The sequence below is a fragment of the Pelobates fuscus genome, chromosome 2 (genome assembly GCF_036172605.1).
Source record: "Pelobates fuscus isolate aPelFus1 chromosome 2, aPelFus1.pri, whole genome shotgun sequence".
NCBI lineage: Eukaryota > Metazoa > Chordata > Amphibia > Anura > Pelobatidae > Pelobates > Pelobates fuscus.
Window position 1 is genome coordinate 65,358,921 of NC_086318.1, and position 24,630 is coordinate 65,383,550.

Here is a 24,630-nt window from a genome sequence, read left to right on the forward strand (position 1 = left end):
AGTCTGGCGCCTTAGACCGCTCGGCCATTCTGACACTGTGTGTAAGCTGATTTGGCAGGAAAAGTCTGCTACTTGTGCAAAGTCTACATTTTCCTTACTATTACCCACTTTTATTGAAGTTGAGTGAGAGGTGATATTCTACCGTTATCGAAGATCTGAGATCCAGGCATTCTACCAGTTGGTAGCATTGTGTGGGGTTCCGTGATGTAATGGTTAGCACTCTGGACTCTGAATCCAGCGATCCAAGTTCAAATCTCGGTGGGACCTGCGTCGTTCTTTTAAAAATTTCACATCAAGAGAAAGCAACAGTCAAAAAAACATTCTTTCTTAAAATCCAATTTAAGCATATATAATCTGCCGATGTCAAATTGGAGTCAGCCATCTCGACATTAGATACCAAACACATTTTTCTTCAATAGAATTCTGGCATCTGCTTGGTTTCATTTCTTTCAAGCATTTATGCATACCTTCATTTCTTAACCATGGGTATGGACCAGGCCAACATAAATCCTTTGGTATTTGGTATCAATGCCTAGATGATGCAGTCTAATGATATTATAAAGTGATTTTTTTTTTTGAAGTTGAGTGAGAGGTGATATTCTACCGTTATCGAAGATCTGAGATCCAGGCATTCTACCAGTTGGTAGCATCGTGTGGGGTTCCATGGTGTAATGGAAAGCACTCTGGACTCTGAATCCAGCGATCCGAGTTCAAATCTCGGTGGGACCTGCGTCATTCTTTTAAAAATTTCACATCAAGAGAAAGCAACAGTCAAAAAAACATTCTTTCTTAAAATCCAATTTAAGCATATATAATCTGCCGATGCCAAATTGGAGTCAGCCACAGAGAATGACTTCAAAGAAGGATACATGCCGTAGGGTTTAACAACCAGCGAATAATGACACCCCAAAAGAACAGAATCCAGAAAATAATCTTTGAAATTTCATCATCAGAAGCATTCAGACTTAAAGATATTGATCAATTCTAAACACCTGCTATTAAGCCACAATGGGCAAATGACTTTAGAGAAGGTGTCATACTGCAACTGCCTAGACGATGAATTCTTCTGCCCATTAAAAAGTGATAATTTTCCTATTTTAAATGTAAAAGGATGGAATTTTAAGAATGAACAGCAAAAAATATGAAAGAGCTGTCAGAAGTGGGATTTGTACCCACGCCTCCATGTGGAGACCAGAACACCCATATTGTGGAAGAAGTTGATCTTGAGTCTGGCACCTTAGACCGCTCGGCCATTCTGACACTGTGTGTAAGTTGATTTGGCAGGAAAAGTCTGCTACTTGTGCAAAGTCTACATTTTCCTTACTATTACCCACTTTTATTGAAGTTGAGTGTGAGGTGATATTCTACCGTTATCGAAGATCTGAGATCCAGGCATTCTACCAGTTGGTAGCATCGTGTGGGGTTCCATGGTGTAATGGTTAGCACTCTGGATTCTGAATCCAGCGATCCGAGTTCAAATCTCGGTGGGACCTGCGTCATTCTTTTAAAAATTTCACATCAAGAGAAAGTAACAGTCAAAAAAACATTCTTTCTTAAAATCCAATTTAAGCATATATAATCTGCCGATGCCAAATTGGAGTCAGCCATCTCGACATTAGATACCAAACACATTTTTCTTCAATAGAATTCTGGCATCTGCTTGGTTTCATTTCTTTCAAGCATTTATGCATACCTTCATTTCTTAACCATGGGTATGGACCAGGCCAACATAAATCCTTTGGTATTTGGTATCAATGCCTAGATGATGCAGTCTAATGATATTATAAAGTGATTAGTTTCCTATTTTAAATGGGTATGGACCAGGCCAACATAAATCCTTTGGTATTTGGTATCAATGCCTAGATGATGCAGTCTAATGATATTATAAAGTGATTAGTTTCCTATTTTAAATGGAAAATGATGGATCATTCCTGGTCAGAATCGTTAATCCCCAACGAAGAGCATCACATTAAGACAATGTTAGTCTACGGCACAGAGAATGACTTCAAAGAAGGATACATGCCGTAGGGTTTAACAACCAGCGAATAAGGACACCCCAAAAGAACAGAATCGAGAAAATAATCTTTGAAATTTCATCATCAGAAGCATTCAGACTTAAAGATATTGATCAATTCTAAACACCTGCTATTAAGCCACAATGGGCAAATGACTTTAGAGAAGGTGTCATACTGCAACTGCCTAGACGATGAATTCTTCTGCCCATTAAAAAGTGATAATTTTCCTATTTTAAATGTAAAAGGATGGAATTTTAAGAATGAACAGCAAAAAATATGAAAGAGCTGTCAGAAGTGGGATTTGTACCCACGCCTCCATGTGGAGACCAGAACACCCATATTGTGGAAGAAGTTGATCTTGAGTCTGGCGCCTTAGACCGCTCGGCCATTCTGACACTGTGTGTAAGCTGATTTGGCAGGAAAAGTCTGCTACTTGTGCAAAGTCTACATTTTCCTTACTATTACCCACTTTTATTGAAGTTGAGTGAGAGGTGATATTCTACCGTTATCGAAGATCTGAGATCCAGGCATTCTACCAGTTGGTAGCATCATGTGGGGTTCCATGGTGTAATTGTTAGCACTCTGGACTCTGAATCCAGCGATCCGAGTTCAAATCTCGGTGGGACCTGCGTAATTCTTTTAAAAATTTCACATCAAGAGAAAGCAACAGTCAAAAAAACATTCTTTCTTAAAATCCAATTTAAGCATATATAATCTGCCGATGCCAAATTGGAGTCAGCCATCTCGACATTAGATACCAAACACATTTTTCTTCAATAGAATTCTGGCATCTGCTTGGTTTCATTTCTTTCAAGCATTTATGCATACCTTCATTTCTTAACCATGGGTATGGACCAGGCCAACATAAATCCTTTGGTATTTTGTATCAATGCCTAGATGATGCAGTCTAATGATATTATAAAGTGATTAGTTTCCTATTTTAAATGGAAAATGATGGATCATTCCTGGTCAGAATCGTTAATCCCAACGAAGAGCATCACATTAAGACAATGTTAGTCTACGGCACAGAGAATGACTTCAAAGAAGGATACATGCCGTAGGGTTTAACAACCAGCGAATAATGACACCCCAAAAGAACAGAATCCAGAAAATAATCTTTGAAATTTCATCATCAGAAGCATTCAGACTTAAAGATAATGATCAATTCTAAACACCTGCTATAAAGCCACAATGGGCAAATGACTTTAGAGAAGGTGTCATACTGCAACTGCCTAGACGATGAATTCCTCTGCCCATTAAAAAGTGATAATTTTCCTATTTTAAATGTAAAAGGATGGAATTTTAAGAATGAACAGCAAAAAATATGAAAGAGATGTCCGAAGTGAGATTTGAACCCACGCCTCCATGTGGAGACCAGAACACCAATATTGTGGAAGAAGTTGATCTTGAGTCTGGCGCCTTAGACCGCTCAGCCATTCTGACACTGTGTGTAAGCTGATTTGGCAGGAAAAGTCTGCTACTTGTGCAAAGTCTACATTTTCCTTACTATTACCCACTTTTATTGAAGTTGATTGAGAGGTGATATTCTACCGTTATCGAAGATCTGAGATCCAGGCATTCTACCAGTTGGTGGCATCGTGTGGGGTTCCATGGTGTAATGGTTAGCACTCTGGACTCTGAATCCAGCGATCCGAGTTCAAATTTCGGTGGGACCTGCATTCATTCTTTTAAAAATTTCACATCAAGAGAAAGCAACAGTCAAAAAAACATTCTTTCTTAAAATCCAATTTAAGCATATATAATCTGCCGATGCCAAATTGGAGTCAGCCATCTCGACATTAGATACCAAACACATTTTTCTTCAATAGAATTCTGGCATCTGCTTGGTTTCATTTCTTTCAAGCATTTATGCATACCTTCATTTCTTAACCATGGGTATGGACCAGGCCAACATAAATCCTTTGGTATTTGGTATCAATGCCTACATGATGCAGTCTAATGATATTATAAAGTGATTAGTTTCCTATTTTAAATGGAAAATGATGGATCATTCCTGGTCAGAATCGTTAATCCCAACGAAGAGCATCACATTAAGACAATGTTAGTCTACGGCACAGAGAATGACTTCAAAGAAGGATACATGCCGTAGGGTTTAACAACCAGCGAATAATGACACCCCAAAAGAACAGAATCCAGAAAATAATCTTTGAAATTTCATCATCAGAAGCATTCAGACTTAAAGATAATGATCAATTCTAAACACCTGCTATGAAGCCACAATGGGCAAATGACTTTAGAGAAGGTGTCATACTGCAACTGCCTAGACGATGAATTCCTCTGCCCATTAAAAAGTGATAATTTTCCTATTTTAAATGTAAAAGGATGGAATTTTAAGAATGAACATCAAAAAATATGAAAGAGATGCCCGAAGTGAGATTTGAACCCACGCCTCCATGTGGAGACCAGAACAACAATATTGTGGAAGAAGTTGATCTTGAGTCTGGCGCCTTAGACCGCTCGGCCATTCTGACACTGTGTGTAAGCTGATTTGGCAGGAAAAGTCTGCTACTTGTGCAAAGTCTACATTTTCCTTACTATTACCCACTTTTATTGAAGTTGATTGAGAGGTGATATTCTACCGTTATCGAAGATCTGAGATCCAGGCATTCTACCAGTTGGTAGAATCGTGTGGGGTTTCATGGTGTAATGGTTAGCACTCTGGACTCTGAATCCAGCGATCCGAGTTCAAATCTCGGTGGGACCTGCATTCATTCTTTTAAAAATTTCACATCAAGAGAAAGCAACAGTCAAAAAAACATTCTTTCTTAAAATCCAATTTAAGCATATATAATCTGCCGATGCCAAATTGGAGTCAGCCATCTCGACATTAGATACCAAACACATTTTTTTCAATATAATTCTGGCATCTGCTTGGTTTCATTTCTTTCAAGCATTTATGCATACCTTCATTTCTTAACCATGGGTATGGACCAGGCCAACATAAATCCTTTGGTATTTGGTATCAATGCCTAGATGATGCAGTCTAATGATATTATAAAGTGATTAGTTTCCTATTTTAAATGGAAAATGATGGATCATTCCTGGTCAGAATCGTTAATCCCCAACGAAGAGCATCACATTAAGACAATGTTAGTCTACGGCACAGAGAATGACTTCAAAGAAGGATACATGCCGTAGGGTTTAACAACCAGCGAATAATGACACCCCAAAAGAACAGAATCCAGAAAATAATCTTTGAAATTTCATCATCAGAAGCATTCAGACTTAAAGATATTGATCAATTCTAAACACCTGCTATGAAGCCACAATGGGCAAATGACTTTAGAGAAGATGTCATACTGCAACTGCCTAGACGATGAATTCTTCTGCCCATTAAAAAGTGATAATTTTCCTATTTTAAATGTAAAAGGATGGAATTTTAAGAATGAACAGCAAAAAATATGAAAGAGCTGTCAGAAGTGGGATTTGAACCCACGCTTCCATGTGGAGACCAGAACACCCATATTGTGGAAGAAGTTGATCTTGAGTCTGGCGCCTTAGACCGCTCGGCCATTCTGACACTGTGTGTAAGCTTATTTGGCAGGAAAAGTTTGCTACTTGTGCAAAGTCTACATTTTCCTTACTATTACCCACTTTTATTGAAGTTGAGTGAGAGGTGATATTCTACCGTTATCGAAGATCTGAGATCCAGGCATTCTACCAGTTGGTAGCATCGTGTGGGGTTCCATGGTGTAATGGTTAGCACTCTGGACTCTGAATCCAGCGATCCGAGTTCAAATCTCGGTGGGACCTGCGTCATTCTTTTAAAAATTTCACATCAAGAGAAAGCATCCGGGGTTCCATGGTGTTATGGTTAGCACTCTCCGAATTCAGCTATCCAAGTTAAAATCTCGGTGGGACCTGCGTAATTCTTTTAAAAATTTCACATCAAGAGAAAGCAACAGTCAAAAAAACATTCTTTCTTAAAATCCAATTTAAGCATATATAATCTGCCGATGCCAAATTGGAGTCAGCCACAGAGAATGACTTCAAAGAAGGATACATGCCGTAGGGTTTAACAACCAGCGAATAATGACACCCCAAAAGAACAGAATCCAGAAAATAATCTTTGAAATTTCATCATCAGAAGCATTCAGACTTAAAGATATTGATCAATTCTAAACACCTGCTATTAAGCCACAATGGGCAAATGACTTTAGAGAAGGTGTCATACTGCAACTGCCTAGACGATGAATTCTTCTGCCCATTAAAAAGTGATAATTTTCCTATTTTAAATGTAAAAGGATGGAATTTTAAGAATGAACAGCAAAAAATATGAAAGAGCTGTCAGAAGTGGGATTTGTACCCACGCCTCCATGTGGAGACCAGAACACCCATATTGTGGAAGAAGTTGATCTTGAGTCTGGCGCCTTAGACCGCTCGGCCATTCTGACACTGTGTGTAAGCTGATTTGGCAGGAAAAGTCTGCTACTTGTGCAAAGTCTACATTTTCCTTACTATTACCCACTTTTATTGAAGTTGAGTGAGAGGTGATATTCTACCGTTATCGAAGATCTGAGATCCAGGCATTCTACCAGTTGGTAGCATAATGTGGGGTTCCATGGTGTAATTGTTAGCGCTCTGGACTCTGAATCCAGCGATCCGAGTTCAAATCTCGGTGGGACCTGCGTAATTCTTTTAAAAATTTCACATCAAGAGAAAGCAACAGTCTAAAAAACATTCTTTCTTAAAATCCAATTTAAGCATATATAATCTGCCGATGCCAAATTGGAGTCAGCCATCTCGACATTAGATACCAAACACATTTTTCTTCAATAGAATTCTGGCATCTGCTTGGTTTCATTTCTTTCAAGCATTTATGCATACCTTCATTTCTTAACCATGGGTATGGACCAGGCCAACATAAATCCTTTGGTATTTGGTATCAATGCCTAGATGATGCAGTCTAATGATATTATAAAGTGATTAGTTTCCTATTTTAAATGGAAAATGATGGATCATTCCTGGTCAGAATCGTTAATCCCCAACGAAGAGCATCACATTAAGACAATATTAGTCTACGGCACAGAGAATGACTTCAAAGAAGGATACATGCCGTAGGGTTTAACAACCAGCGAATAATGACACCCCAAAAGAACAGAATCCAGAAAATAATCTTTGAAATTTCATCATCAGAAGCATTCAGACTTAAAGATATTGATCAATTCTAAACACCTGCTATGAAGCCACAATGGGCAAATGACTTTAGAGAAGGTGTCATACTGCAACTGCCTAGACGATGAATTTTCTGCCCATTAAAAAGTGATAATTTTCCTGTTTTAAATGTAAAAGGATGGAATTTTAAGAATGAAAAGCAAAAAATATGAAAGAGCTGTCAGAAGTGAGATTTGAACCCACACCTCTATGTGGAGACCAGAACACCCATATTGTGGAAGAAGTTGATCTTGAGTCTGGCGCCTTAGACCGCTCGGCCATTCTGACACTGTGTGTAAGCTGATTTGGCAGGAAAAGTCTGCTACTTGTGCAAAGTCTACATTTTCCTTACTATTACCCGCTTTTTTTGAAGTTGATTGAGAGGTGATATTCTACCGTTATCGAAGTTCTGAGATCCAGGCGCTCTACCAGTTGGTAGCATCGTGTGTCCATACCCTGGATCTCATGGTGTAATGGTTAGCACTCTGGACTCTGAATCCAGCCATCCGAGTTCAAATCTTGGTGGGACCTGCGTCATTCTTTTAAAAATTTCACATCAAGAGAAAGCAACAGTCAAAAAAACATTCTTTCTTAAAATCCAATTTAAGCATATATAATCTGCCGATGCCAAATTGGAGTCAGCCATCTCGACATTAGATACCAAACACATTTTTCTTCAATAGAATTCTGGCATCTGCTTGGTTTCATTTCTTTCAAGCATTTATGCATACCTTCATTTCTTAACCATGGGTATGGACCAGGCCAACATAAATCCTTTGGTATTTGGTATCAATGCCTAGATGATGCAGTCTAATGATATTATAAAGTGATTAGTTTCCTATTTTAAATGGAAAATGATGGATCATTCCTGGTCAGAATCGTTAATCCCAACGAAGAGCATCACATTAAGACAATGTTAGTCTACGGCACAGAGAATGACTTCAAAGAAGGATACATGCCGTAGGGTTTAACCCCTTAAGGACACATGACGTGTGTGACACGTCATGATTCCCTTTTATTCCAGAAGTTTGGTCCTTAAGGGGTTAACAACCAGCGAATAATGACACCCCAAAAGAACAGAATCCAGAAAATAATCTTTGAAATTTCATCATCAGAAGCATTCAGACTTAAAGATAATGATCAATTCTAAACACCTGCTATGAAGCCACAATGGGCAAATGACTTTAGAGAAGGTGTCATACTGCAACTGCCTAGACGATGAATTCCTCTGCCCATTAAAAAGTGATAATTTTCCTATTTTAAATGTAAAAGGATGGAATTTTAAGAATGAACAGCAAAAAATATGAAAGAGATGTCCGAAGTGAGATTTGAATCCACGCCTCCATGTGGAGACCAGAACACCAATATTGTGGAAGAAGTTGATCTTGAGTCTGGTGCCTTAGACCGCTCGGCCATTCTGACACTGTGTGTAAGCTGATTTGGCAGGAAAAGTCTGCTACTTGTGCAAAGTCTACATTTTCCTTACTATTACCCACTTTTATTGAAGTTGATTGAGAGGTGATATTCTACCGTTATCGAAGATCTGAGATCCAGGCATTCTACCAGTTGGTAGCATAATGTGGGGTTCCATGGTGTAATTGTTAGCACTCTGGACTCTGAATCCAGCGATCCGAGTTCAAATCTCGGTGGGACCTGCGTAATTCTTTTAAAAATTTCACATCAAGAGAAAGCAACAGTCTAAAAAACATTCTTTCTTAAAATCCAATTTAAGCATATATAATCTGCCGATGCCAAATTGGAGTCAGCCATCTCGACATTAGATACCAAACACATTTTTCTTCAATAGAATTCTGGCATCTGCTTGGTTTCATTTCTTTCAAGCATTTATGCATACCTTCATTTCTTAACCATGGGTATGGACCAGGCCAACATAAATCCTTTGGTATTTGGTATCAATGCCTAGATGATGCAGTCTAATGATATTATAAAGTGATTAGTTTCCTATTTTAAATGGAAAATGATGGATCATTCCTGGTCAGAATCGTTAATCCCCAACGAAGAGCATCACATTAAGACAATGTTAGTCTACGGCACAGAGAATGACTTCAAAGAAGGATACATGCCGTAGGGTTTAACAACCAGCGAATAATGACACCCCAAAAGAACAGAATCCAGAAAAAAATCTTTGAAATTTCATCATCAGAAGCATTCAGACTTAAAGATAATGATCAATTCTAAACACCTGCTATGAAGCCACAATGGGCAAATGACTTTAGAGAAGATGTCATACTGCAACTGCCTAGACGATGAATTCTTCTGCCCATTAAAAAGTGATAATTTTCCTATTTTAAATGTTAAAGGATGGAATTTTAAGAATTAAAAGCAAAAAATATGAAAGAGCTGTCAGAAGTGGGATTTGAACCCACGCTTCCATGTGGAGACCAGAACACCCATATTGTGGAAGAAGTTGATCTTGAGTCTGGCGCCTTAGACCGCTCGGCCATTCTGACACTGTGTGTAAGCTGATTTGGCAGGAAAAGTTTGCTACTTGTGCAAAGTCTACATTTTCCTTACTATTACCCACTTTTAATGAAGTTGAGTGAGAGGTGATATTCTACCGTTATCGAAGATCTGAGATCCAGGCATTCTACCAGTTGGTAGCATCGTGTGGGGTTCCATGGTGTAATGGTTAGCACTCTGGACTCTGAATCCAGCGATCCGAGTTCAAATCTTGGTGGGACCTGCGTCATTCTTTTAAAAATTTCACATCAAGAGAAAGCATCCGGGGTTCCATGGTGTAATGGTTAGCACTCTCCGAATTCAGCTATCCAAGTTCAAATCTCGGTGGGACCTGCGTAATTCTTTTAAAAATTTCACATCAAGAGAAAGCAACAGTCAAAAAAACATTCTTTCTTAAAATCCAATTTAAGCATATATAATCTGCCGATGCCAAATTGGAGTCAGCCACAGAGAATGACTTCAAAGAAGGATACATGCCGTAGGGTTTAACAACCAGCGAATAATGACACCCCAAAAGAACAGAATCCAGAAAATAATCTTTGAAATTTCATCATCAGAAGCATTCAGAGTTAAAGATAATGATCAATTCTCTAGCAGAACTAATTTTGAAATGATACATCTAACTGGGGATTCAATGGGAAGATACGTAATACTTATTGCAAAAATTAATGGTATTATATATACTTTGGTTAATATTTACGCACCAAATTCGTGCCCAGGGGACTTTTTGGATAAACTTATGGAAAAGGTTGATGAACTAGCATGTGGTAACATCATAATTGGGGGAGACTTCAATTGTGTATTGGACCCAGCACGGGATAAAAGCCATAAAAATGTTAGAGATTATAAATCTGTAAATACCTATGTTTCAGATCTTTCTAAATTTCTAGATAGGAACTCTCTATTTGACTGTTGGAGGACTTTGAATCCTAGTGAGAGAGACTATACCTTTTTTTCGAATGTCCATCAGACCTATTCTCGAATTGATATGTTTCTGGTGAAAGCCGGGTTTCTAAGTTCTATTATTAAATCCAATATTGGATCCATAGTTGTATCAGATCATGCACCAGTATTCATTAAGGTTAAGCTAAAAGGTGGTCTTAGACCAAGGACAAGGTGGAGACTTAACGAAAGCCTCCTGAAATCAGAGTGCAACATTGACCTGTTGTCATCCGAAATTGAAAACTTTTTGATTACCAACGATAATGGGGAAGTTTCTACGGCTATGGTATGGTGTACCCTTAAAAGCTATATAAGGGGACTATTGATTAAACTTGGCTCTGAATCTAAAAGGAAGAAGGCAGAATCTCTGCAAGAGTTAAGAATAAAATTGGCAAATCAGGAACGTTTAAATAAAGATATGATGAATAAAGACTTAATCAAAGAAATAGCTAAATTAAGGGAAACTATTAAAGAGAGAATTTACGATATGGTCAATAAAAATATACTATTCCTTAAACAAAGATGGTACCATAACAATACCAAAATAAACAAAGACCTTTCTAATAAAATTAAAAATAACCTCAAAGATAAATCTATAAAAAAAATTGTCTTAGGTGATAAACATTTAGTGTCACCAAAGGATATTGTAAATGCATTTGCGGAATTTTACAAATCCTTATATAACCTGGAGGAGGTAGGGAAGAGCAGAGAGGAAATGGATACATTTCTGAGTAGTCTTAGATTACCAAAAATTAACCATAGAAAGTTGGAAATGCTGAATGCCCCATTTTCACTATCAGAAATAAACGAAGCAATAGGTAAGTTAAAATTGAACAAGGCCCCAGGCCCAGATGGCTTTTCAACAATGTTTTATAAAACCTTTTCTAGACTCATTTCCCCTATTCTTTTAGAGATGTTCACGAAGGTGTCTGCGGATACCCCCTTCCCAAATGAGATGTTATTGGCTTCAATTATTCCAATACCCAAAGAAGGGAAAGACCCAACACTTATTACTAACTATAGACCTATATCTCTTATTAATTTGGATATAAAGTTATTCTCTCAAATCTTGTCCAATCGATTTAAAGAGGTAATTGGAGAACTGATTGATGTTGATCAGTCTGGATTTGTGCGAGGGAGAGGTACTACAGATAATACACGTAGAATATTTAATTTAATACATAGAATAAATGAGCATAAATGGGGATCTGTCATTATGGCCCTCGATGCTGAGAAGGCCTTTGACAGAGTCAATTGGAGATTCCTCGACTCTGTCATGGGCCAATTCGGCTTAGAGGGTCAGTTTAGACAAAAAACTATGTTGTTATATAGGAGCTCTACAGCTAAAATAATTAATTCTTTCGTTGAGTCGGACCATTTTGAGGTCAAAAATGGTACTAGACAGGGTTGCCCTTTGGCTCCCCTGCTATATATTCTTACAATTGAACCCTTGGCCACCTTGATCAGACAGGATAATAATATAAGGGGGGTTAAGTCTCTTAATGGGGAAACCAAGGTTTCCCTTTTTGCAGATGATGTACTCCTTACCTTGACGGATCCGATGGTCTCAATTCCATCGGTATTGGATGTTATATCCATCTATAGTAGTTTCTCAAACTATAAGGTCAATATGAAAAAAACTCAAATCTTAGCCTCTTTTTTATCTGAGGCTCAGAAAGATCATCTGACTGCACATTTCCAAATCCTATGGGCAAAAGACACTATTGGTTATTTGGGGATTAAAATATCTTTTGATATAGAGAGGACGATACAAACAAATTACGATAAATTACTAAAAGACTTGCAACAATTGGTAGACAAATGGAGGAAGATTGAGTCCTCATGGATAGGAAGATTAAATATGATCAAGGCATTCCTGATACCTAAACTTGTTTATTATCTTAGGGCAATTCCTTATAGACTGGGGAAAGGTATCCTTAATCGTTTTCAAATCATGATTTCCAAATGTATTTGGGCAAATAAACCACCTAGGATAGCTTTTGACACTCTTCGAAGGAGCTATCAGAAGGGAGGAATAGCATTTCCAGATGTAGATAAAATCCATGAAGCATGTATGGCGACTCATCTTTTACAGTGGCTAGACATGGAACAGGGATATAAATCGTGGCTTACTTTAGAACAGGAGGATAGCCCTAGATATAAACTGTTTGTTCTCTTTTGGATGGGTATGTTGAATTTGGGTGATCTGGATACCAAGTATCTTTCGAATCGTATATTGGTAGATATGATCAATACCTCCAAAATCCTAAATAAAAAATTGAAGCTAGAAGATAAATTATTATATAGGGTTCCATTAGTGGTCCTACAATATACAATGGATAATATAAATGTCCAATCTTGGACACACCTAGGTATAGTGAAGATCTCGGATTTGTGGGATGGACTTAAACCCATCCCATTTACACAATTGCAAGAAAAGTATAATCTTCCCCCTAGAGATCTCTTTCAATATCTAAGGATTAAGAATTTTCTATTATCTAGGACCATACTTAAGGACCACAATGTTAATCCCCTTATTGTATTATATAAAAAGAAGGGAGGGATCTCTAGATTTACTAAATTGCTAGAATCAATGGAACAAGATTCTCATGCTACCTCTTTTGTTAAATGGGAACAAGATATTGGGGAATCCTTTCCACTTTTGGAATGGACCAATGCTACACTCCTAGTTAAGCGTTGTATACATAGCGTCTCTCTCTATGAAACACACTTAAAGATAATATATAGGTGGTACATGGTACCGGCTAGATTATATAAAATATCATCTGTATATTCTAGGAACTGTTGGAGATGTGGAAACGAGGAGGGTACTATATATCACATATGGTGGGAGTGTCGGGGTCTTAATAATATAAAAATTCAAATGCTTGGCTTTATTAATTCTATTTTTAGGGAGATAAAAGAAATTAGCCCTCAACTCTTTCTCTTTAATATTGGTTTCCCTTCGCAAGATAAATATCAAAAATACCTTTTGACCCATATATTTTTTGCCATTAAAATATGTATAGCTAGGGCCTGGAAATCCTCTATCCCATTAATATGGCATAATATTATGGAGCAAATAGATTATCAGTACAGGATGGAATCAAACCCCTTTTTTGGTACTAGAGATGTGGCCAAACTATGGTCACCCTGGACAAATAAACAGAATATATGATAACGGATTGTGCTTCCCCCATATCGAGTCTCAGAGAACGTAATATATTTGTAGTCTAAATTATTATTATTTTTTTTTTTTTTTTTTTTTTTTTTTTATGTTTATCAATATAACAGCTATACCATGGAAATTCTTGGTGCGAATTCCATCAGATAGCGGTTGGCAGTGGACAAATGTAGCGCGATTGCAATATACATATGTGTATGATGGTTTTCAATGGAACACTGCACTTTCTTTGTGGAAACCTTCGGTGTTTAATTCTACATAGTGTCTATATTGCAATATATTGCCAGCATATGTATGCCTTCAATAGTCATGGTGTGTTTTTTTTTTGGTTATAAATTTTTTATTTTTTTTTATTTATTTATTTATTATTATTTTTTTTTTTATTTTTTTTTTTTGCTTGTTTAATTTGTCGTGTTTTAACATATATCATTGTGTCTGGCTGTTTCAATGTGCTGGAGGATTGCCTTTGGGGTACCTCACATGCAATTGTTAAAACTTTTATACAATAAAAAGAAAAGAAATAAAAAAAAAAAAAAAAAAAAAGATAATGATCAATTCTAAACACCTGCTATGAAGCCACAATGGGCAAATGACTTTAGAGAAGGTGTCATACTGCAACTGCCTAGACGATGAATTCTTCTGCCCATTAAAAAGTGATAATTTTCCTATTTTAAATGTAAAAGGACCCACGCCTCCATGTGGAGACCATAACACCCATATTGTGGAAGAAGTTGATCTTGAGTCTGGCGCCTTAGACCGCTCGGCCATTCTGACACTGCGTGTAAGCTGATTTGGCAGGAAAAGTCTGCTACTTGTGCAAAGTCTACATTTTCCTTACTATTACCCACTTTTATTGAAGTTGAGTGAGAGGTGATATTCTACCGTTATCGAAGATCTGAGATCCAGGCATTCTACCAGTTGGGGGCATCGTGTGGGGTTCCATGGTGTAATGGTTAGCACTCTGGACTCTGAATCCAGCGATCCGAGTTCAAATCTCGGTGGGACCTGCGTAATTCTTTTAAAAATTTCACATCAAGAGAAAGCAACAGTCAAAAAAACATTCTTTCTTAAAATCCAATTTAAGCATATATAATCTGCCGATGCCAAATTGGAGTCAGCCATCTCGACATTAGATACCAAACACATTTTTCTTCAATAGAATTCTGGCATCTGCTTGGTTTCATTTCTTTCAAGCATTTATGCATACCTTCATTTCTTAACCATGGGTATGGACCAGGCCAACATAAATCCTTTGGTATTTGGTATCAATGCCTAGATGATGCAGTCTAATGATATTATAAAGTGATTAGTTTCCTATTTTAAATGGAAAATTATGGATCATTCCTGGTCAGAATCGTTAATCCCCAACGAAGAGCATCACATTAAGACAATGTTAGTCTACGGCACAGAGAATGACTTCAAAGAAGGATACATGCCGTAGCGTTTAACAACCAGCGAATAATGATACCCCAAAAGAACAGAATCCAGAAAATAATCTTTGAAATTTCATCATCAGAAGCATTCAGAGTTAAAGATAATGATAATGATACTGCAACTGCCTAGACGATGAATTCTTCTGCCCATTAAAAAGTGATAATTTTCCTATTTTAAATGTAAAAGGATGGAATTTTAAGAATGAACAGCAAAAAATATGAAAGAGCTGTCAGAAGTGGGATTTGAACCCACGCCTCCATGTGGAGACCAGAACACCCATATTGTGGAAGAAGTTGATCTTGAGTCTGGCGCCTTAGACCGCTCGGCCATTCTGACACTGCGTGTAAGCTGATTTGGCAGGAAAAGTCTGCTACTTGTGCAAAGTCTACATTTTCCTTACTATTACCCACTTTTATTGAAGTTGAGTGAGAGGTGATATTCTACCGTTATCGAAGATCTGAGATCCAGGCATTCTACCAGTTGGTGGCATCGTGTGGGGTTCCATGGTGTAATGGTTAGCACTCTGGACTCTGAATCCAGCGATCCGAGTTCAAATCTCGCTGGGACCTGCGTAATTCTTTTAAAAATTTCACATCAAGAGAAAGCAACAGTCAAAAAAACATTCTTTCTTAAAATCCAATTTAAGCATATATAATCTGCCGATGCCAAATTGGAGTCAGCCATCTCGACATTAGATACCAAACACATTTTTCTTCAATAGAATTCTGGCATCTGCTTGGTTTCATTTCTTTCAAGCATTTATGCATACCTTCATTTCTTAACCATGGGTATGGACCAGGCCAACATAAATCCTTTGGTATTTGGTATCAATGCCTAGATGATGCAGTCTAATGATATTATAAAGTGATTAGTTTCCTATTTTAAATGGAAAATGATGGATCATTCCTGGTCAGAATCGTTAATCCCCAACGAAGAGCATCACATTAAGACAATGTTAGTCTACGGCACAGAGAATGACTTCAAAGAAGGATACATGCCGTAGGGTTTAACAACCAGCGAATAATGACACCCCAAAAGAACAGAATCCAGAAAATAATCTTTGAAATTTCATCATCAGAAGCATTCAGAGTTAAAGATAATGATCAATTCTAAACACCTGCTATGAAGCCACAATGGGCAAATGACTTTAGAGAAGGTGTCATACTGAAACTGCCTAGACCAGTGGTAGTCAACCTTTTTTTACCTACCGCCCACTAATGCAACTTTTTGGTTGAAAAAATGTCCTTACCGCCCACCAGTTTTCGCGCAAATGCGGAATATTTTTTAGAAAGGAGGGTGTTTTACAAAAAATAAATGTACGTACATTTATCTTTTTATTTCTACTTAATGCAGGTTTATAAGGTTTTTAACTTTATAAAGTTTAATGAGAAAACAATAAAGTAAATTGAAATTACCTTTACTAGTGATTAATGAGATCCTTGAGGTTGATGCTGCGAGACTAAATATTTGATATCTGGTTCGATTTTCGTAAGGAACAAACGAAGGTCTCTTTCAGTGATATTCAGACGACTTCTCTGTTTGCGCATAATATGATTTCTCATATTATCTCTCTATGATTTTTCTTGTGCGTCAGCTCATCTCCTCTCCCTCCTCAATTCCCCTCCCCACCTTTTTTTTCCCCTTTTTTCTATTTTTTAACCTTCCTTGTAGCAATGCCCAGTAGGAAGGCTGAGCTAGGTAGCCCACTTACTATATAGTCCACTATAACAGACAGACACACGTACAAGACACACGTACAAGACACACATACAGACACACATACAGACACACATACAGACACACATACAGACACACATACAGACACACACACACGACACACACACGACACACACACGACACACACACGACACACACACGACACACACACGTCACACACACGACACACATACATACACACACACGACACATACATACACACACGACACATACATACACACACACACACGACAAATACACACACACATACACACACACACGACACATACACACACACGACACATACACACACACACGACACATACACACACATACACACACACGACACATACATACACACACACAACACATACACACACGACATACATACACACACAACACACATACAGACAGAGATACAGACACAGATACAGACACAAATACAGACACATAGATACACAAATACAGACACATAGATACACACACGACACATACATACACACACACACGACACATACATACACACACCACATACATACACACACACACCACATACAGACACACACAACACATACAGACACACACAACACATACAGACACACACACACGACATACATACATACATACACACACACGACACATACATACACACACACACACGACACATACAGACACACATGACACATACAGACACACACAACACATATAGACACACACATACATACATACACACACACAACACACATACAGACACAAATACAGACACAGATACACACACACGACACATACACACACACACACGACACATACACACACACAGACACACATACATACACACACATACATACATACACAAGACACACACGACACATACAGGAACACATTCAGACATACATACAGACACACACAAGACACACATATATACAGACACACACACACACACACACAAGACATACATACAAAGACACACACACACACACACACATTATATTTAAGTCACCCTCCTGTTTCCTACCTTTTAGATTCAGGAGGGTGACTTTCCCTGGCGTCCAGTGGTGGCTCAGGTGGATGGGAGTCAGAGTTCCCACTCTGACTCCCTGGTCTTCCTCCCGCGCGGCTCTCAGGGTTAGCTGGGAGGAGTGATGTGCAGTCACTTCCTCCCAGCTCTGCGATGTCATCACAGGGGGCCCGGTCGCGCTGTTAAAGCGCCCAGCGCTGACCGGGCCCCCTCACAATCCACAATCATCGGGTGGCCCTGACAGCATGGGCCACCCGATGGACCCCTCCATATGCAGCCCCGGCGGTTTGCCGCGCGGGCCGGAGCCGCAGTTTGTCACGGCGGTACCCAGTCGCAGGGGTACCGCCGGCTCGCGCCCGTCCGCCCGGTCGTCAGGTCGTCAAAACCTGGAAATCCCTACCGCCCACCTGAAATCCTAAAACGCCCACTAGTGGGCGGTAGGGACCAGGTTGACAACCCATGGCCTAGACGATGAATTCTTCTGCACATTAAAAAGTGATAATTTTCCTATTTTAAATGTAAAATGATGGAATTTTTAGAATGAACAGCAAAAAATATGAAAGAGCTGTCAGAAGTGGGATTTGAACCCACGCCTCCATGTGGAGACCAGAACACCCATATTGTGGAAGAAGTTGATCTTGAGTCTGGCGCCTTAGACCGCTCGGCCATTCTGACACTGTGTGTAAGTTGATATGGCAGGAAAAGTCTGCTACTTGTGCAAAGTCTACATTTTCCTTACTATTACCCGCTTTTATTGAAGTTGATTGAGAGGTGATATTCTACCGTTATCGAAGTTCTGAGATCCAGGCGTTCTACCAGTTGGTAGCATCATGTGGGGTTCCATGGTGTAATGGTTAGCACTCTGGACTCTGAATCCAGCGATCCGAGTTCAAATCTCGGTGGGACCTGTGTCGTTCTTTTAAAAATTTCACATCAAGAGAAAGCAACAGTCAAAAAAACATTCTTTCTTAAAATCCAATTTAAGCATATATAATCTGCCGATGCCAAATTGGAGTCAGCCATCTCGACATTAGATACCAAACACATTTTTCTTCAATAGAATTCTGGCATCTGCTTGGTTTCATTTCTTTCAAGCATTTATGCATACCTTCATTTCTTAACCATGGGTATGGACCAGGCCAACATAAATCCTTTGGTATTTGGTATCAATGCCTAGATGATGCAGTCTAATGATATTATAAAGTGATTAGTTTCCTATTTTAAATGGAAAATTATGGATAATTCCTGGTCAGAATCGTTAATCCCCAACGGAGAGCATCACATTAAGACAATGTTAGTCTACGGCACAGAGAATGACTTCAAAGAAGGATACATGCCGTAGGGTTTAACAACCAGCGAATAATGACACCCCAAAAGAACAGAATCCAGAAAATAATCTTTGAAATTTCATCATCAGAAGCATTCAGACTTAAAGATATTGATCAATTCTAAACACCTGCTATGAAGCCACAATGGGCAAATGACTTTAGAGAAGGTGTCATACTGCAACTGCCTAGACGATGAATTCTTCTGCCCATTAAAAAGTGATAATTTTCCTATTTTAAATGTAAAAGGATGGAATTTTAAGAATGAACAGCAAAAAATATGAAAGAGCTGTCAGAAGTGGGATTTGAACCCACGCCTCCATGTGGAGACCAGAACACCCATTTTGTGGAAGAAGTTGATCTTGAGTCTGGCGCCTTAGACCGCTCGGCCATTCTGACACTGCGTGTAAGCTGATTTGGCAGGAAAAGTCTGCTACTTGTGCAAAGTCTACATTTTCCTTACTATTACCCACTTTTATTGAAGTTGAGTGAGAGGTGATATTCTACCGTTATCGAAGATCTGAGATCCAGGCATTCTACCGGTTGGTGGCATCGTGTGGGGTTCCATGGTGTAATGGTTAGCACTCTGGACTCTGAATCCAGCGATCCGAGTTCAAATCTCGCTGGGACCTGCGTACTTCTTTTAAAAATTCCACATCAAGAGAAAGCAACAGTCAAAAAAACATTCTTTCTTAAAATCCAATTTAAGCATATATAATCTGCCGATGCCAAATTGGAGTCAGCCATCTCGACATTAGATACCAAACACATTTTTCTTCAATAGAATTCTGGCATCTGCTTGGTTTCATTTCTTTCAAGCATTTATGCATACCTTCATTTCTTAACCATGGGTATGGACCAGGCCAACATAAATCCTTTGGTATTTGGTATCAATGCCTAGATGATGCAGTCTAATGATATTATAAAGTGATTAGTTTCCTATTTTAAATGGAAAATGATGGATCATTCCTGGTCAGAATCGTTAATCCCCAACGAAGAGCATCACATTAAGACAATGTTAGTCTACGGCACAGAGAATGACTTCAAAGAAGGATACATGCCGTAGGGTTTAACAACCAGCGAATAATGACACCCCAAAAGAACAGAATCCAGAAAATAATCTTTGAAATTTCATCATCAGAAGCATTCAGAGTTAAAGATAATGATCAATTCTAAACACCTGCTATGAAGCCACAATGGGCAAATGACTTTAGAGAAGGTGTCATACTGCAACTGCCTAGACGATGAATTCTTCTGCCCATTAAAAAGTGATAATTTTCCTATTTTAAATGTAAAAGGATGGAATTTTAAGAATGAACAGCAAAAAATATGAAAGAGCTGTCAGAAGTGGGATTTGAACCCACGCCTCCATGTGGAGACCAGAACACCCATTTTGTGGAAGAAGTTGATCTTGAGTCTGGCGCCTTAGACCGCTCGGCCATTCTGACACTGCGTGTAAGCTGTTTTGGCAGGAAAAGTCTGCTACTTGTGCAAAGTCTACATTTTCCTTACTATTACCCACTTTTATTGAAGTTGAGTGAGAGGTGATATTCTACCGTTATCGAAGATCTGAGATCCAGGCATTCTACCAGTTGGTGGCATCGTGTGGGGTTCCATGGTGTAATGGTTAGCACTCTGGACTCTGAATCCAGCGATCCGAGTTCAAATCTCGCTGGGACCTGCGTACTTCTTTTAAAAATTTCACATCAAGAGAAAGCAACAGTCAAAAAAACATTCTTTCTTAAAATCCAATTTAAGCATATATAATCTGCCGATGCCAAATTGGAGTCAGCCATCTCGACATTAGATACCAAACACATTTTTCTTCAATAGAATTCTGGCATCTGCTTGGTTTCATTTCTTTCAAGCATTTATGCATACCTTCATTTCTTAACCATGGTGCAACTGCCTAGACGATGAATTCTTCTGCACATTAAAAAGTGATAATTTTCCTATTTTAAATGTAAAAGGATGGAATTTTAAGAATGAACAGCAAAAAATATGAAAGAGCTGTCAGAAGTGGGATTTGAACCCACGCCTCCATGTGGAGACTAGAACACCCATATTGTGGAAGAAGTTGATCTTGAGTCTGGCGCCTTAGACCGCTCGGCCATTCTGACACTGTGTGTAAGCTGATTTGGCAGGAAAAGTCTGCTACTTGTGCAAAGTCTACATTTTCCTTACTATTACCCACTTTTATTGAAGTTGAGTGAGAGGTGATATTCTACCGTTATCGAAGATCTGAGATCCAGGCATTCTACCAGTTGGTAGCATCGTGTGGGGTTCCATGGTGTAATGGTTAGCACTCTGGACTCTGAATCCAGCGATCCGAGTTCAAATCTCGGTGGGACCTGCGTAATTCTTTTAAAAAATTCACATCAAGAGAAAGCAACAGTCAAAAAAACATTCTTTCTTAAAATCCAATTTAAGCATATATAATCTGCCGATGCCAAATTGGAGTCAGCCATCTCGACATTAGATACCAAACACATTTTTCTTCAATAGAATTCTGGCATCTGCTTGGTTTCATTTCTTTCAAGCATGTATGCATACCTTCATTTCTTAACCATGGGTATGGACCAGGCCAACATAAATCCTTTGGTATTTGGTATCAATGCCTAGATGATGCAGTCTAATGATATTATAAAGTGATTAGTTTCCTATTTTAAATGGAAAATGATGGATCATTCCTGGTCAGAATCGTTAATCCCCAACGAAGAGCATCACATTAAGACAATGTTAGTCTACGGCACAGAGAATGACTTCAAAGAAGGATACATGCCGTAGGGTTTAACAACCAGCGAATAATGACACCCCAAAAGAACAGAATCCAGAAAATAATCTTTGAAATTTCATCATCAGAAGCATTCAGAGTTAAAGATAATGATCAATTCTAAACACCTGCTATGAAGCCACAATGGGCAAATGACTTTAGAGAAGGTGTCATACTGCAACTGCCTAGACGATGAATTCTTCTGCCCATTAAAAAGTGATAATTTTCCTATTTTAAATGTAAAAGGATGGAATTTTAAGAATGAACAGCAAAAAATATGAAAGAGCTGTCAGAAGTGGGATTTGAACCCACGCCTCCATGTGGAGACCAGAACACCCATATTGTGGAAGAAGTTGATCTTGAGTCTGGCGCCTTAGACCGCTCGGCCATTCTGACACTGTGTGTATGCTGATTTGGCAGGAAAAGTCTGCTACTTGTGCAAAGTCTACATTTTCCTTACTATTACCCACTTTTATTGAAGTTGAGTGAGAGGTGATATTCTACCGTTATCGAAGATCTGAGATCCAGGCATTCTACCAGTTGGTAGCATCGTGTGGGCTTCGATAACGGTAGAATATCACCTCTCACTCAACTTCAATAAAAGTGGGTAATAGTAAGGAAAATGTAGACTTTGCACAAGTAGCAGACTTTTCCTGCCAAATCAGCATACACACAGTGTCAGAATGGCCGAGCGGTCTAAGGCGCCAGACTCAAGATCAACTTCTTCCACAATATGGGTGGAATATGGTTAGCACTCTGGACTCTGAATCCAGCGATCCGAGTTCAAATCTCGGTGGGACCTGCGTAATTCTTTTAAAAAATTCACATAAGAGAAAGCAACAGTCAAAAAAACATTCTTTCTTAAAATCCAATTTAAGCATATATAATCTGCCGATGCCAAATTGGAGTCAGCCATCTCGACATTAGATACCAAACACATTTTTCTTCAATAGAATTCTGGCATCTGCTTGGTTTCATTTCTTTCAAGCATGTATGCATACCTTCATTTCTTAACCATGGGTATGGACCAGGCCAACATAAATCCTTTGGTATTTGGTATCAATGCCTAGATGATGCAGTCTAATGATATTATAAAGTGATTAGTTTCCTATTTTAAATGGAAAATGATGGATCATTCCTGGTCAGAATCGTTAATCCCCAACGAAGAGCATCACATTAAGACAATGTTAGTCTACGGCACAGAGAATGACTTCAAAGAAGGATACATGCCGTAGGGTTTAACAACCAGCGAATAATGACACCCCAAAAGAACAGAATCCAGAAAATAATCTTTGAAATTTCATCATCAGAAGCATTCAGAGTTAAAGATAATGATCAATTCTAAACACCTGCTATGAAGCCACAATGGGCAAATGACTTTAGAGAAGGTGTCATACTGCAACTGCCTAGACGATGAATTCTTCTGCCCATTAAAAAGTGATAATTTTCCTATTTTAAATGTAAAAGGATGGAATTTTAAGAATGAACAGCAAAAAATATGAAAGAGCTGTCAGAAGTGGGATTTGAACCCACGCCTCCATGTAGAGACCAGAACACCCATATTGTGGAAGAAGTTGATCTTGAGTCTGGCGCCTTAGACCGCTCGGCCATTCTGACACTGTGTGTAAGCTGATTTGGCAGGAAAAGTCTGCTACTTGTGCAAAGTCTACATTTTCCTTACTATTACCCACTTTTATTGAAGTTGAGTGAGAGGTGATATTCTACCGTTAGCGAAGATCTGAGATCCAGGCATTCTACCAGTTGGTAGCATTGTGTGGGGTTCCATGGTGTAATGGTTAGCACTCTGGACTCTGAATCCAGCGATCCGAGTTCAAATCTCGGTGGGACCTGCGTAATTCTTTTAAAAAATTCACATAAGAGAAAGCAACAGTCAAAAAAACATTCTTTCTTAAAATCCAATTTAAGCATATATAATCTGCCGATGCCAAATTGGAGTCAGCCATCTCGACATTAGATACCAAACACATTTTTCTTCAATAGAATTCTGGCATCTGCTTGGTTTCATTTCTTTCAAGCATTTATGCATACCTTCATTTCTTAACCATGGGTATGGACCAGGCCAACATAAATCCTTTGGTATTTGGTATCAATGCCTAGATGATGCAGTCTAATGATATTATAAAGTGATTAGTTTCCTATTTTAAATGGAAAATGATGGATCATTCCTGGTCAGAATCGTTAATCCCCAACGAAGAGCATCACATTAAGACAATGTTAGTCTACGGCACAGAGAATGACTTCAAAGAAGGATACATGCCGTAGGGTTTAACAACCAGCGAATAATGACACCCCAAAAGAACAGAATCCAGAAAATAATCTTTGAAATTTCATCATCAGAAGCATTCAGAGTTAAAGATAATGATCAATTCTAAACACCTGCTATGAAGCCACAATGGGCAAATGACTTTAGAGAAGGTGTCATACTGCAACTGCCTAGACGATGAATTCTTCTGCCCATTAAAAAGTGATAATTTTCCTATTTTAAATGTAAAAGGATGGAATTTTAAGAATGAACAGCAAAAAATATGAAAGAGCTGTCAGAAGTG

General features: G+C 38.5%; 29 non-coding genes across 29 annotated transcripts in view; 16 read left to right on the forward strand and 13 right to left on the reverse strand.

Annotated features, from left to right (window-relative positions):
* Positions 1 to 657: 657 nt before the first annotated feature.
* TRNAQ-CUG (transfer RNA glutamine (anticodon CUG)) lies at positions 658 to 729 on the forward strand. Its single transcript has one exon. It is a non-coding gene; the product is annotated as a tRNA-Gln (tRNA).
* Positions 730 to 1,151: 422 nt separating this feature from the next.
* Positions 1,152 to 1,260, reverse strand: TRNAL-CAA (transfer RNA leucine (anticodon CAA)). Its single transcript has 2 exons — positions 1,223 to 1,260; positions 1,152 to 1,197 (listed from the first exon to the last, which is right to left on the reverse strand). It is a non-coding gene; the product is annotated as a tRNA-Leu (tRNA).
* A 161-nt stretch (positions 1,261 to 1,421) lies between these two features.
* Positions 1,422 to 1,493, forward strand: TRNAQ-CUG (transfer RNA glutamine (anticodon CUG)). Its single transcript has one exon. It is a non-coding gene; the product is annotated as a tRNA-Gln (tRNA).
* Positions 1,494 to 2,301: 808 nt separating this feature from the next.
* TRNAL-CAA (transfer RNA leucine (anticodon CAA)) lies at positions 2,302 to 2,410 on the reverse strand. The gene is made up of 2 exons: positions 2,373 to 2,410; positions 2,302 to 2,347 (listed from the first exon to the last, which is right to left on the reverse strand). It is a non-coding gene; the product is annotated as a tRNA-Leu (tRNA).
* Positions 2,411 to 2,571: 161 nt separating this feature from the next.
* On the forward strand, positions 2,572 to 2,643 carry TRNAQ-CUG (transfer RNA glutamine (anticodon CUG)). Its single transcript has one exon. It is a non-coding gene; the product is annotated as a tRNA-Gln (tRNA).
* A 976-nt stretch (positions 2,644 to 3,619) lies between these two features.
* TRNAQ-CUG (transfer RNA glutamine (anticodon CUG)) lies at positions 3,620 to 3,691 on the forward strand. The gene has a single exon. It is a non-coding gene; the product is annotated as a tRNA-Gln (tRNA).
* A 977-nt stretch (positions 3,692 to 4,668) lies between these two features.
* TRNAQ-CUG (transfer RNA glutamine (anticodon CUG)) lies at positions 4,669 to 4,740 on the forward strand. Its single transcript has one exon. It is a non-coding gene; the product is annotated as a tRNA-Gln (tRNA).
* A 707-nt stretch (positions 4,741 to 5,447) lies between these two features.
* Positions 5,448 to 5,556, reverse strand: TRNAL-CAA (transfer RNA leucine (anticodon CAA)). The gene is made up of 2 exons: positions 5,519 to 5,556; positions 5,448 to 5,493 (listed from the first exon to the last, which is right to left on the reverse strand). It is a non-coding gene; the product is annotated as a tRNA-Leu (tRNA).
* Positions 5,557 to 5,717: 161 nt separating this feature from the next.
* On the forward strand, positions 5,718 to 5,789 carry TRNAQ-CUG (transfer RNA glutamine (anticodon CUG)). The gene has a single exon. It is a non-coding gene; the product is annotated as a tRNA-Gln (tRNA).
* Positions 5,790 to 6,321: 532 nt separating this feature from the next.
* Positions 6,322 to 6,430, reverse strand: TRNAL-CAA (transfer RNA leucine (anticodon CAA)). The gene is made up of 2 exons: positions 6,393 to 6,430; positions 6,322 to 6,367 (listed from the first exon to the last, which is right to left on the reverse strand). It is a non-coding gene; the product is annotated as a tRNA-Leu (tRNA).
* A 161-nt stretch (positions 6,431 to 6,591) lies between these two features.
* On the forward strand, positions 6,592 to 6,663 carry TRNAQ-CUG (transfer RNA glutamine (anticodon CUG)). Its single transcript has one exon. It is a non-coding gene; the product is annotated as a tRNA-Gln (tRNA).
* Positions 6,664 to 8,773: 2,110 nt separating this feature from the next.
* Positions 8,774 to 8,845, forward strand: TRNAQ-CUG (transfer RNA glutamine (anticodon CUG)). The gene has a single exon. It is a non-coding gene; the product is annotated as a tRNA-Gln (tRNA).
* A 707-nt stretch (positions 8,846 to 9,552) lies between these two features.
* On the reverse strand, positions 9,553 to 9,661 carry TRNAL-CAA (transfer RNA leucine (anticodon CAA)). The gene is made up of 2 exons: positions 9,624 to 9,661; positions 9,553 to 9,598 (listed from the first exon to the last, which is right to left on the reverse strand). It is a non-coding gene; the product is annotated as a tRNA-Leu (tRNA).
* A 161-nt stretch (positions 9,662 to 9,822) lies between these two features.
* Positions 9,823 to 9,894, forward strand: TRNAQ-CUG (transfer RNA glutamine (anticodon CUG)). Its single transcript has one exon. It is a non-coding gene; the product is annotated as a tRNA-Gln (tRNA).
* A 4,838-nt stretch (positions 9,895 to 14,732) lies between these two features.
* On the forward strand, positions 14,733 to 14,804 carry TRNAQ-CUG (transfer RNA glutamine (anticodon CUG)). Its single transcript has one exon. It is a non-coding gene; the product is annotated as a tRNA-Gln (tRNA).
* A 654-nt stretch (positions 14,805 to 15,458) lies between these two features.
* On the reverse strand, positions 15,459 to 15,567 carry TRNAL-CAA (transfer RNA leucine (anticodon CAA)). Its single transcript has 2 exons — positions 15,530 to 15,567; positions 15,459 to 15,504 (listed from the first exon to the last, which is right to left on the reverse strand). It is a non-coding gene; the product is annotated as a tRNA-Leu (tRNA).
* Positions 15,568 to 15,728: 161 nt separating this feature from the next.
* On the forward strand, positions 15,729 to 15,800 carry TRNAQ-CUG (transfer RNA glutamine (anticodon CUG)). The gene has a single exon. It is a non-coding gene; the product is annotated as a tRNA-Gln (tRNA).
* Positions 15,801 to 18,531: 2,731 nt separating this feature from the next.
* On the reverse strand, positions 18,532 to 18,640 carry TRNAL-CAA (transfer RNA leucine (anticodon CAA)). Its single transcript has 2 exons — positions 18,603 to 18,640; positions 18,532 to 18,577 (listed from the first exon to the last, which is right to left on the reverse strand). It is a non-coding gene; the product is annotated as a tRNA-Leu (tRNA).
* Positions 18,641 to 18,801: 161 nt separating this feature from the next.
* Positions 18,802 to 18,873, forward strand: TRNAQ-CUG (transfer RNA glutamine (anticodon CUG)). The gene has a single exon. It is a non-coding gene; the product is annotated as a tRNA-Gln (tRNA).
* Positions 18,874 to 19,580: 707 nt separating this feature from the next.
* On the reverse strand, positions 19,581 to 19,689 carry TRNAL-CAA (transfer RNA leucine (anticodon CAA)). The gene is made up of 2 exons: positions 19,652 to 19,689; positions 19,581 to 19,626 (listed from the first exon to the last, which is right to left on the reverse strand). It is a non-coding gene; the product is annotated as a tRNA-Leu (tRNA).
* A 161-nt stretch (positions 19,690 to 19,850) lies between these two features.
* TRNAQ-CUG (transfer RNA glutamine (anticodon CUG)) lies at positions 19,851 to 19,922 on the forward strand. Its single transcript has one exon. It is a non-coding gene; the product is annotated as a tRNA-Gln (tRNA).
* A 707-nt stretch (positions 19,923 to 20,629) lies between these two features.
* On the reverse strand, positions 20,630 to 20,738 carry TRNAL-CAA (transfer RNA leucine (anticodon CAA)). Its single transcript has 2 exons — positions 20,701 to 20,738; positions 20,630 to 20,675 (listed from the first exon to the last, which is right to left on the reverse strand). It is a non-coding gene; the product is annotated as a tRNA-Leu (tRNA).
* Positions 20,739 to 20,899: 161 nt separating this feature from the next.
* Positions 20,900 to 20,971, forward strand: TRNAQ-CUG (transfer RNA glutamine (anticodon CUG)). Its single transcript has one exon. It is a non-coding gene; the product is annotated as a tRNA-Gln (tRNA).
* Positions 20,972 to 21,301: 330 nt separating this feature from the next.
* Positions 21,302 to 21,410, reverse strand: TRNAL-CAA (transfer RNA leucine (anticodon CAA)). Its single transcript has 2 exons — positions 21,373 to 21,410; positions 21,302 to 21,347 (listed from the first exon to the last, which is right to left on the reverse strand). It is a non-coding gene; the product is annotated as a tRNA-Leu (tRNA).
* A 161-nt stretch (positions 21,411 to 21,571) lies between these two features.
* On the forward strand, positions 21,572 to 21,643 carry TRNAQ-CUG (transfer RNA glutamine (anticodon CUG)). The gene has a single exon. It is a non-coding gene; the product is annotated as a tRNA-Gln (tRNA).
* Positions 21,644 to 22,350: 707 nt separating this feature from the next.
* Positions 22,351 to 22,459, reverse strand: TRNAL-CAA (transfer RNA leucine (anticodon CAA)). Its single transcript has 2 exons — positions 22,422 to 22,459; positions 22,351 to 22,396 (listed from the first exon to the last, which is right to left on the reverse strand). It is a non-coding gene; the product is annotated as a tRNA-Leu (tRNA).
* A 1,112-nt stretch (positions 22,460 to 23,571) lies between these two features.
* On the reverse strand, positions 23,572 to 23,680 carry TRNAL-CAA (transfer RNA leucine (anticodon CAA)). The gene is made up of 2 exons: positions 23,643 to 23,680; positions 23,572 to 23,617 (listed from the first exon to the last, which is right to left on the reverse strand). It is a non-coding gene; the product is annotated as a tRNA-Leu (tRNA).
* Positions 23,681 to 23,841: 161 nt separating this feature from the next.
* On the forward strand, positions 23,842 to 23,913 carry TRNAQ-CUG (transfer RNA glutamine (anticodon CUG)). Its single transcript has one exon. It is a non-coding gene; the product is annotated as a tRNA-Gln (tRNA).
* Positions 23,914 to 24,619: 706 nt separating this feature from the next.
* TRNAL-CAA (transfer RNA leucine (anticodon CAA)) overlaps positions 24,620 to 24,630 on the reverse strand; it is a 109-nt gene continuing 98 nt past the window's right edge. Inside the window, exon 2 of the tRNA in view lies at positions 24,620 to 24,630. This exon is cut by the window's right edge and continues 35 nt beyond it. This is a non-coding gene — a tRNA (tRNA-Leu).